The following is a 12,369-nucleotide window of genomic DNA, read 5'->3' as shown; positions in this document are numbered from 1 at the left end:
CAAAAAAAGGTTGGATATAATAGTTATGTGGCCATATTATATCTTACGTTCAAAAGGTCAAACGTGTATTGTTTGTTAAAGCAATAAATTAATAACATATCAATAAATAAATACCACTAAGGACTGGTTACTCAAATTCTACAAACATCGCATCGTCAAGCCAAAAAAATACAGCTTCCTTTGATATAAAGCAATAAAATAAAATCAAAGATTAAGGTAAGGTTAATCAAGTATATAACTCCTAATGATCTTCAGTCAGAAAGAGTCATAGACAATATCACAGTGCCCTTTTTCAAACACATTTTAGCCTTCGGAAAGGAATTCTAGGGTTCAACATGTTGATTAAAGTAGAAAGTAATTTTAAGTATTAACACAAATTAGAATGCGTGTACGATTTTTGACATTAAGTAAGCTACAAAAAATGCCATTTTAATATAAATATCAAACAGTACTGAAATCGTTTTTAACTTTAACTATATTACTTCTCATTCGACGATGGTATAAACAAATAAAAGTATACATTTTATCACAGTTTAAGAATTGATATGAACTATAAAGATTGACTATAAACTGTATCTGTTCAACGTTGGTTATTTAACTTTTTATATTTGTAAACATTATCATCGTAACGACCCAACCCAATTACGATACACTATAAATAGAAAAGTCTAAATAATATTTAAACCCTAATGTTCTGTCCCCCTTACTCATAAATTAAAAAAAATCAACTGATCCAAACGCGTGGTAAAAGGCTTAAATTCCATTACGAGCGCCCATGTTTAATAATATTAAATCCATAAGCAACTATCGATTTTGCACATGGTAACCATTGATGTAAATTGCATGTCTATTTTCGTCAATAGCCTTGTCATTATTTAAACATTCTATTTAGAACACTTCTCAAATATCAAGGTTTTGAAGTAGTATACGTCCTAACAATTGTAACACGCTCGATTACCATGTCTTTAAACTATGTATGGCTAAGAAAACACTTGGGCGACATAAATATAAGAGAAAATGATCCTACAGGATTTTTACCAAACCAAATAGTAGATCGTTAATAAAAAAATAATTATGTTGTTGAAACATATTTCAAGTAAAGTTCTAATTTCTATTTTTAAGCATCATAAATATAAACATTTGAAATTGTGCGTAGGAGCGCGTGATTCATGAAATACAGTGGGACAATCAAGTGCTTATTCTTCAAGTATAAGTTCAACTCATATTCGTTTAAGTGTTTTAAATTTCATGCTTATCAAACTTATACAACAAATAGCTTTCCTTCTGTAAATATAATTGACATGACTTCGCACGATTTATAAAGGGCTGGCCATGCCCAAAGGCTGCATTATTGGTTGACCCCCGCAGTGACGCCATCACCACCTACATTTCTTAAAAAGTGTCATAGAAATATCGAGACACGGACAACAGTATCCGTTTCATGCCGAAAACCAGTCAAGGTGGCAACTGGTACCAATTATTTTTATTAATTTTTGCAGGTGAATGCATGACTTTAATCTTTCGTTGTTACGATTTTTGCTGTGCAATTTTCAAAATCTTGATACAAAGTCGTTACGTATGTTGGCCCCTGCACAAATGAGAAAGAAACATACATACTCCTTATACATCTACGACGTTTTAAAGTTTTTCATGTTAAGTCGAATATCAATGGCAATATATCGTGATTAACCAATGGAATACTTCTCAAGAATAAGATGCTGTCGATAATACATTAATTTTCTAATCCATAAATTATTAGATCAAAAATAGAAACGAATAATTGAATTTGGACTATGAGTATTCCTTCTGTGTTTGACGGTTTACGTGTTTTTCTTCGAGAAAAATGTTTAGTCGTTATTTTTGTTGAGTAAATATTCAAATCACTGCGACATGACGAACTTTTAAACTCTCAATATAAAATACAAATTAACCGTTTGTTTCATTTTTTCATGAAGATAACCAAATACTCAAATAGAGTATGTCGTTTAAGCTTATCTACTTTCAGTTTCAATTTTAAATCAGCAACTACATCTGTACCGTTTTACAGATTTTGTTTAGCTTATAACATAGTGTATTTGATATTGATCTGTGAATTCTAAAACCGTTGTTGATGCAAATATCTCCGAAACTTTGTGCCACTTGATATGTTTTTGCTTATGCATTCGTCCATTTGTACCAAACGTGTGCAAGCACTCAAATGTGACAAAATTTAAAAGATCGATACCCCATTTTTATTTGCCGTCGTCGTCCTTTCCGCTCTCTTCGATGTGTTTGAGTTTTTGAACATGTTTATTATACGTCGAAAATTATAAATTCAAAACATAAGTACTAAGTTATAGGTGTGTTTTTGCAATTGCAAGTTAAAAATTAAAATGACACTCATAGGCTACCGTAAATGAGCTTTAAAATTTATGAATATAATAACTTGCGAATGTCAATAACTTTAAAGAATATATGAGTCATTCTGAGTCACGTTTTTCATTTAAATGCGTATATCTTAAAATGTAAAGTGCTGTTTATTTACAGTATACACTTTAGTACAAGCATGGTTTGTCTTTTATTATACCTTGAAAAGTTGGAATTGGAGTTTAAATTAGTTTTCCAAGAAACAAGAATCTTCATTCAAAATCGGGTATATAATAACAAGAAACACAAGCTTAATGAGCAACTTACCGACATGAATTACAAACAAACATAACATATCGAAACATAAAATGAGCTGGTGACCTGAAAAAAACTCCGAATATGGTTTTAAATATTGCAATATTGGAACGTTTATTTACAAAACCCATTTCTTATTGAATTCGCGCATACCAACACAAGATGTAAGATGGATGTAATGTTGACATCAACTAGTTTTCCCGGCTGTACGGCCAGTCCACACGCGCACATTTTCTTAAGTTAACAAACCACTGAAAATGGCAAGTTCTTCCAGGGGAAAATATTAATGATAATCTTATACATGTGCACATTGAAAATAAATGTAAGGAGAGCTTTACATTGGATATACAGCATGATAAAATGACGTGTAAATAGTTAAGCTTTCTAGAATAGATATTTATGAAGTATTGCTAAGAGGAGGTAATTAATCTATCATTTATTTAAATGCTACTTGATTTTGCTGACAGTAGCGAACAAAGACATGGTTGCTCCTATGATTGGGTCAATCCCTTCTTTCAGATAACGATCCAAATCACTACCGGGCAACTGTCGAGATAATATCAGCACCTATCACTGTTTAAGAATGGATACAATTTAACACATACTTGCCGGAAAACACACACAAGAAATTGTATGTGTTTGACAGAAATCAATGATGTATAAATTTGAAACAAGCATAAATATATATATATGCTTGATATTTTTCATTCGTTATAAAATTGCCCGCTGAAATCGTTTTTCAGACTGGTATTTGATTGCCAAATCATGCGCAGTAGGAGTAGGCTACCCAACTGAAAACAACTCGTTTTCCATAGAGTTGAAGGATAACATATATTCTAAATTTCTTCTTAATTTAAAGTTATGAAATATTATTTGCTCATTGTGCATTTACAAGAGGGACTTGTCCAGGTGCGGCTCAGCCGTTTGAAACCCATGTAGTTTTAAGAGCACCTTATTTCCGTTGTGATGCTGTTCCTTGCTCAAAGGGGGAAGAAGTCTTCCCACATTTAGTTGTTTTTACTGATGACGCATCTGCACACTTTTCATAACTAAAATTTAAATTTATATTTTCATTTGTCTCCGTTAAAAATCAGATGTGTTGTTACAAGAGCCAATCAGAAAGACTTTATAGTGATGAAAACAGTAGTTTTTGTTTCAATAATCATAATTAGTATGTGAATGCCGTCCAAAAACATTTTAACAAAACGTTTAATACTGCGTTCGCAAGAAGGAAAGATGGGAAGAACGTATTGTTTCCAAGAATCACCATTATATGGGTTAAAGCTAGCGACTAAAAAGATGCACGTGTAGTGTGCGGAAGTGCAGCCCCCTACCAAAAACCAATACTGCGCCTGGTAAAAAGATTGTAAAGGATACGGGATAGTTTTTTGCTTACAACTAACACTATGGCTGGTTGAGAGATTGTGACTTAAGCGTTTGCTGGGGTAAGTGCAGGATGGTTTTCAATCCTACCAACAATTCAGGTGAATTGAGGAATTTCGACCAAGAAAACATCTTTGACGGCATATGTTCTGATTTGAATTCCAATTTTAAGTCTGAGTGAGATATTGCATTATGATTAGAGAGAGAGGGTGGAAAACCACATTCCTTAAATTATTACTAGCAAACAAGTCCTGTTTGTCTTTGGCGTGCCATTAAACGGGGTTTATGTTTAAAATTTTGGCTACTGAGCTTGTTTCTCATGTTTTTCACATAAATATTGCTCAGACTCAATCTCTAGTTCAAATGTGTGCTGTACCATTCTGGTCGCAAGTAATCTTCTATCATTTGTGATGTACAAAACAGAGACGAACCATTACAATTATGTCACTCGCAAACCTTCTGATTATACACTTGCAGTTAAGCGCTCTGAATGTTCGCTTAGTTTGTAATACCCCATAATGGTCTAAGCAATGAAACAATTTGTCTCGTGAAGGATATATGTTTATTTATTGAGAAAATGTCAAAACTTGAATCAATTTGACTCACTAAAATGTATGGTTTTAATGCAGTCAAGTACCAATGCCAAGCATTAAAAAGTTGAGAACGAAAATTACCGATCAATCAAAGATATTTCTATTCCTATACAATTTATTATTTGGGTGCACAATCATAACCTGTAAAACAGAACGGCTCCCGCAACTTTAGATGATTGATTTAAACCAAAGAAGGCTTTATTGCTAATGTAAACTTTCATAAGGGTTACGATTGTCTTAACAGTTTTGTATTATGTTATCAAGGACGAAGTTTGATGAATAGCGTGCAGTGAATGAAAAACTTTTTAATGTATCTTAAACACTTTAAACGCTTTTAAGCTGTGAATAATTGAATTTTATTTTACTCACGGGTGAAATATCCAAATGATTTAAGTGTTTAATTCTAAATTTCAATAGTAGTCAAAATTGCCCCCCCCCCCCCTCTGGAATATGATTTTGTATTTAAATTACTGACAAAGGAGTCATTCTGGCATCGAACATCCTTTGAATGAGACTTACAGCCTTCGATTTCCATATAGGGGGTCTTATCGGGTTATATTGTTAAATTCCACATAACTGGAAACATTCACATAATATGTACCATAATTAGAATGTTTGCTTCAATTTCAATTTATATAAATACGCATAGTAACTTCAACCATTAACCAAGCATTGGCATAAAATTGATTTTAATATTTTTATTTTGTTCGATAAGGCAATCCAATCTTACTTAAAAAGATGCATTTGCATTTCGTCTATATTATTTCTTTCATATTATTTAGCTAAGCAGCCTGTAAAACAACTTTTTATGTGGTAAACTGAGTTCGTTCGTTCGTTCAATTGATTTCACCTGAACTAAGATAGAAACTCATAATTGCATTAAGATATCAAGTAAACATTTACGTCTTGTAGGTGAGGTAAACATACCTTTGTAACTTTAACAAAGTTATTCTTTGTGTCGACATGTATGGCTATAAGATATAAATTTAGTAAGATATGGCAACCAATAATTGATTTTTTTATTTGTAAAATGACAAATATATCTTGTCAAAACAGAGTGTGTATGACCTTTTAGCTTTTATAATGTTGCATTATAAACTGTGTAAAACTACATATTCATTAGAAATTTGTCTGGTAATGTGAAATAATGGACGTTTTGCCTGCAAAAAAACTCATTTGTTTAATCACAAAACATGATCCTCAAGGACATATCCTAATCACGCATGTCCGAAAAATGTCGTACTTTTCTAAAAGACGTTGTTCCAAAGGCAAGTGGCTGTTCATTCAATCGTGATATTAAAAGAGTCACAGTAAATGATGAGATATTCCGCATTTAGGCAACTAATATATCACCCCGCTAATCCTAACTTGTTAAGTATGAAACACGGATATATGATTATCACTACAACGAGCATTTATGTTTCGGTTGAAGTTACGCCCCTCCCGTTTTTAAAAACAATTCGCAACGCTCTTACATTAGGTGATATTCGATGATTCAGACTTCTACACTTTTATGGATCACTACTCAGAGAACTATGCCGCGAGGTTTTTGTCTAGTGTGTCCAACGGAATTGTCATAGTATTTGTGGAAGGTTTGCTGTTCGCATAGGCAATGGTAATTTGAGGACACGACAACACGACAACTCGACTAATTTTAGTTTCAGTCACCATGTCAATGCTTAATCCAAAGGATAAAGTTCTCACGGCGCAGGACACGCGTTTCCTCCATGAGTTACATGACGGGCGTCAAAAGGCGCTGAAAAATTATTTCCTCGTACGGCGACATTAAAGGAATACTTATTCTCAATATTCACCTTAACGGTGAAGTTCACTTTTCTGAATCAGTATGACACTTCAGTAAATCTTTGCAGTGTTGGCGCGACATAAAGATATCTCTTAGTATAGTTATATTTTTATTTAAAGAGCGAACTATTGATTGTTTTAACTAACATTTGCTCGAATATAATAGCAGTTGGAGTCGAAGTTTTCATTATTTTAAGAATTTAAAACATTGTTAAATGTAGAACGTAGTCGACTTTAGACATAACTTTTAAACAAAAAATAGCATTTTGCAAATTTTGATTTTCAAATCATGAACTATTTAAATGGACTTTGCATGCATCAACATATCACAAGAGAAGAACGTGTTTGTGGGTATTGTCTTGATAATGTTAATGTTTTGTTAAGACTGTGAATACCATGCTTTCTTTGTCGTAAATAAAATGATATCCGAACGCAACATTTATTTATCTGGTATTATAATGGTACGGAATTAGAAACCTTATACAGCTTATTAAACACAGATCAATCTGAAGATCAATGCAAACTAGCGTATTATGTATACAAATATAGACAGTTTAAGGGGAAGTCATTCTGTTTTGATAAATATACTAGGCGTGTATCGATATATTGCCGTGACACAACTCATGTGTTTTAGTTATCGTTGTATGTTCTGTATTTTGGGCCGATGGCATGATGTCAAATAAACTGTTGACTTTACTTGACTTTGAAATATTTAAAATATTGAAACATCGAATAGCAAGTGATTTTCTCGATAAAATATTATAAAACAAGGGTGGCATGAAATCCCTAGATCGATCACCTGTGTATAAAAGCTCTTTCGGTAAAAGACAATATGTTTTTACCGTTTTTTATACCTGACTGCTAAACAAGTGATCCCAGAGCGATGCTAGCTTTGATAACAGGATCACAATTATTTCAAGATCAACTTGGTAAAGTACCTCTGGACAATGGTAAATACCATCTATCTAAGCTTTCGGTTTTACTATTTTGGACAAGACTACTGTTTTAAATGTGTTCATTTTCGCTGCCACAAGCAAACAGAAATCTGCATGGAATTCAGTAGTTTGATTAAATTTCAATGGTTACTATCAACGGACCATTCCTGTGAAGTTTAATTGAAAACCACTATGTTCAAGACGAGAGTCTTTTGTGCAAAATGTTGATGCACAACGAGGAACGCACGACGTCGGACAAAATGGCTCCCTCTGATCAGAAGAGCCTAAAACTGAAAATAAGATTAACAATAAATGTCTCACACCCAAAGAAGGCATGCTACAGGACCACCTTTGCACTGATCAATTTCGGTTCCCCCAAAATTGCATGTTCATTAATCTTGTAATCAGGATCAAAAATTGAACGTTGTAAATTGTAACTTTGCTGTAACTCATTGTAACTAATGTAACTACATAACTCTAATCATATGTCGACCTGAAAACTCGATTTTTGATGAAAATTTTCGATGTAACCGATGTAACCAGTTGTAACCAATGTAACCGCCTAACCCGCAATTTCAGATAGAAAAAACAATTTTCCAAACTTTTTAAAAACTTTGCTGTAACTCATTGTTACTAATGTAACTGCATAAATCTGATCATATGTCGACCTGAAAACTCGGTTTTTGATGAAAATGTTCGATGTAACCAATGTAACAGCGTAACCCGCTATTTCAGATAGAAAAAAAACAACACTTTTTCAAACTTTTCAAAAACTGTGCTGTAACTCATTGTAACTAATGTAACTGCATAACTCTAATCATATGTCGACCTGAAAACTCGATTTTTGATGAAAATATTCGATGTAACCGATGTAACCAGTTGTAACCAATGTAACCGCGTAACCCGCTATTTCAGATAGAAAAAAACAACACTTTTTCAAACTTTTCGAAAACTGTGCTGTAACTCATTGTAACTAATGTAACTGCATAACTCTAATCATATGTCGACCTGAAAACTCAATTTTTGATGAAAATTTTCGATTTTACCGATGTAACCGGTTGTAACCAATGTAACCGCGTAACCCGCTATTTCAGATAGAAAAAACAACACTTTTTCAAACTTTTCAAAAACTGTGCTGTAACTCATTGTAACTAATGTAACTGCATAACTCTTATCATATGTCGACCTGAAAACTCGATTTTTGTTGAAAATTTTCGATGTAACCGATGAAACCGGTTGTAACCAATGTAACTGCATAACCCGCTATTTGAGATAGAAAAAAACACTTTTTCAAACTTTTCAAAAACTGTGCTGTAACTCATTGTAACTAATATAACTGCATAACGCTAATCATATGTCGACCTGAAAACTCGATTTTTTGTAGTTGAACTTTGAAAATCTTCAATATAACCGGTTGTAACACAATTTTCAGCATACACGCCTTACAATAAACCAGTGTAACCACTGTAACTATGGTCTTATAGGCGTTACAATATTCAAAGGTTTCATTTTATGGGCCAATTTTGTGCCCTATCTCTTATGGTATTTCTATTAGCTCGACAATTTCCAGCTTCATCATTAATTCTTATTCTGAGGCAACACTTTCGGCTTTGATCAGTATGGTGGCATATCAGATATCTTAATATGTTAACTCGTTAGTATGTTACTTATTAATAGGTGGAATTCGCAAACCATAACTAGATAACCTTTTAGTGCCTGAGTCTGGAATGCATTTAAAATTAAGTGGTAACACGAATCTTATTACGTTAACAAGTTAGTATGTGACTTATTAATAGGTAGAATTCGCAAACCATTACTAGATAACCCGTTAGCGCCTGAGTCTAAAATGCATTTATAGTTAAGTGGTAACACGAATCTTATTACGTTAACCAGTTAGTATGTTACTTATGAATAGGTAGAATTCGCAAAGCACAATTAGATAACCTGTTAGCGCCTGAGTCTAGAATGTATTTATAGATAAGTGGTAACACGAATCTTATTACGTTAACAAGTTAGTATGTTACTTATGAATAGGTAGAATTCGCAAAGCACAACTAGATAACCTGTTAGCGCCTGAGTCTAGAATGCATTTATAGTTAAGTGGTAACACGAATCTTATTACGTTAACCAGTTAGTATGTTACTTATGAATAGGTAGAATTCGCAAAGCACAACTAGATAACATGTTGGCGCCTGAGTCTAGAATGTATTTATAGTTAAGTGGTAACACGAATCTTATTACGTTAACAAGTTAGTATGTTACTTATTAATAGGTAGAATTCGCAAAGCACAACTAGATAAACTGTTAGCGCCTGAGTCTAGAATGCATTTATAGTTAAGTGGTAACACGAATCTTATTACGTTAGCAAGTTAGTATGTTACTTATTAATAGGTATTATTCGCAAACCACAACTAGATAACCTGTTAGCGCCTGAGTCTAGAATGCATTTATAGTAAAGTGGTAACACGAATTTTATTACGTTAACAAGTTAGTATGTTACTTATTAATAGGTAGAATTCGCAAACCATAACTAGATAACCTGTTAGCGCCTGAGTCTAGAATGCATTTATAGTTAAATGGTAACACGAATCTTATTAAGTTAACAAGTTAGTATGTTACTTATTATTAGGTAGAATTCGAAAACCACAACTAGATAACCTGTTAGCGCCTGAGTCTAGAATGTATTTATAGTTAAGTGGTAACACGAATCTTATTAAGTTAACTAGTTAGTATGTTATCTATTAAGTGGAATTCACAAACCATAACTAGATAACCTATTAGACTTGTACAGCTAAAAAGTTAATAGGTGGCAGTCCTGTGCATTATAAAGCCTTTTCAGTCTTATGATATTTATCTTACCAAAAAGGTTACGCGAATATAAACTAGTTGCTTGATATGTATTGCAAAAATTAAGTGGTTAACACGAAACAATAAAAGTTAACAGGTTGTCTTACGGCAGTTATATGCCACAATAGATCAACTACATAATTTAAGGGTTGACCGTTTCTTAGTGACCTTATACCCGCTAAACTATGCTAAAAACTAAACATAACTTTTACTGTGGCATTAGCTAGCGATTTGCTTTAGCAAACCGAGAGGTATTTAGTACGAACAGTGCTGTTGAACACACCCGAAACGAAATACTTCTAGCAGCCAATTGTATAAACAATGGTAAATAATTACCTCGGTAAGTAAAACCACCGGTAAATTCCGTGGTAATATTACCATGGCGGTAAATGCGTTGTATAAAAGAAATTACCAAGGCGGTAAATTTACCAGGGTAAATTTTACCAAAATGTCCCATAATGCAATAGAGTGACGTCATTTTCCAGCACAGCTGTCAGATTGGAGGTATCATTTTTATAAAAAAATGAATGTCCACATTCCATTTTTATTAAAAAAAAAATATCTAAAAGGCAGGTTAATGACAAAATTCATCAAATCGGCCCAACAAGTTACCTGGTAAATATTCAACAAAACAGTACAAAGTATTATAAGCTACTCCCGTGGCTGATCAATAAAACACATGTATGCAACACTGCAAGGGGTAGGTTTATTCTGAATTCAGGGGTGTTACTCTTTACTTCATATAAAACGGTCAACGAATACCGCAGAAAAATGTGAACATTATTGCAATGATTTGCAAGTCATAATGACACAATATATCTGAATAATTTAAAAACAGAAAATAACTGACAAGAAATTATACTTGCAAACACAAAATTCAAAAAATATCTTTGAATGGCATCTTCCGTTTTTCTCACGCTGACAAGAATTTATAGTCAGTTTCAACTTGTCATAGAAATGATGCACTGAGTTTCATAGAATTGATTCTCATTAATGTGATCAATAATTCATATCTTTAATCTAATATGTACCATTGTTTCAGTATTCCATGTATTTGTTAATTAAAGCTGGGGGTCTATTGTTATATTTTAAACTGAATTATTGCTGAAATTAAGAATAAATGTAAGAAAACACCACTGATTCTTTTTTGTGTCAATACAGAAACCGGTTGTAACCAATGTAACTGCATAACCCGCTATTTGAGATAGAAAAAAACACTTTTTCAAACTTTTCAAAAACTGTGCTGTAACTCATTGTAACTAATGTAACTGCATAACGCTAATCATATGTCGACCTGAAAACTCGATTTTTTGTAGTTGAACTTTGAAAATCTTCGATGTAACCGGTTGTAACACAATTTTCAGCATACACGCCTTACAATAAACCAGTGTAACCACTGTAACTATGGTCTTATAGGCGTTACAATATTCAAAGGTTTCATTTTATGGGCCAATTTTGTGCCCTATCTCTTATGGTATTTCTATTAGCTCGACAATTTCCAGCTTCATCATTAATTCTTATTCTGAGGCAACACTTTCGGCTTTGATCAGTATGGTGGCATATCAGATATCTTAATATGTTAACTCGTTAGTATGTTACTTATTAATAGGTGGAATTCGCAAACCATAACTAGATAACCTTTTAGTGCCTGAGTCTGGAATGCATTTAAAATTAAGTGGTAACACGAATCTTATTACGTTAACAAGTTAGTATGTGACTTATTAATAGGTATATCTGAATAATTTAAAAACAGAAAATAACTGACAAGAAATTATACTTGCAAACACAAAATTCAAAAAATATCTTTGAATGGCATCTTCCGTTTTTCTCACGCTGACAGGAATTTATAGTCAGTTTCAACTTGTCATAGAAATGATGTACTGAGTTTCATAGAATTGATTCTCATTAATGTGATCAATAATTCATATCTTTAATCTAATATGTACCATTGTTTCAGTATTCCATGTATTTGTTAATTAAAGCTGGGGGTCTATTGTTATATTTTAAACTGAATTATTGCTGAAATTAAGAATAAATGTAAGAAAACACCACTGATTCTTTTTTGTGTCAATACAGACACATATTATAAATGTACTTGATATTTTCTATATCTTCTATGTGAAATGTCATTTTCTGAAGAATTCCAT

This window comes from Mya arenaria, chromosome 5 (genome assembly GCF_026914265.1).
Source record: "Mya arenaria isolate MELC-2E11 chromosome 5, ASM2691426v1".
NCBI classification, from domain to species: Eukaryota; Metazoa; Mollusca; class Bivalvia; order Myida; family Myidae; genus Mya; species Mya arenaria.
Note: the sequence above shows the minus strand (reverse complement) of the source record.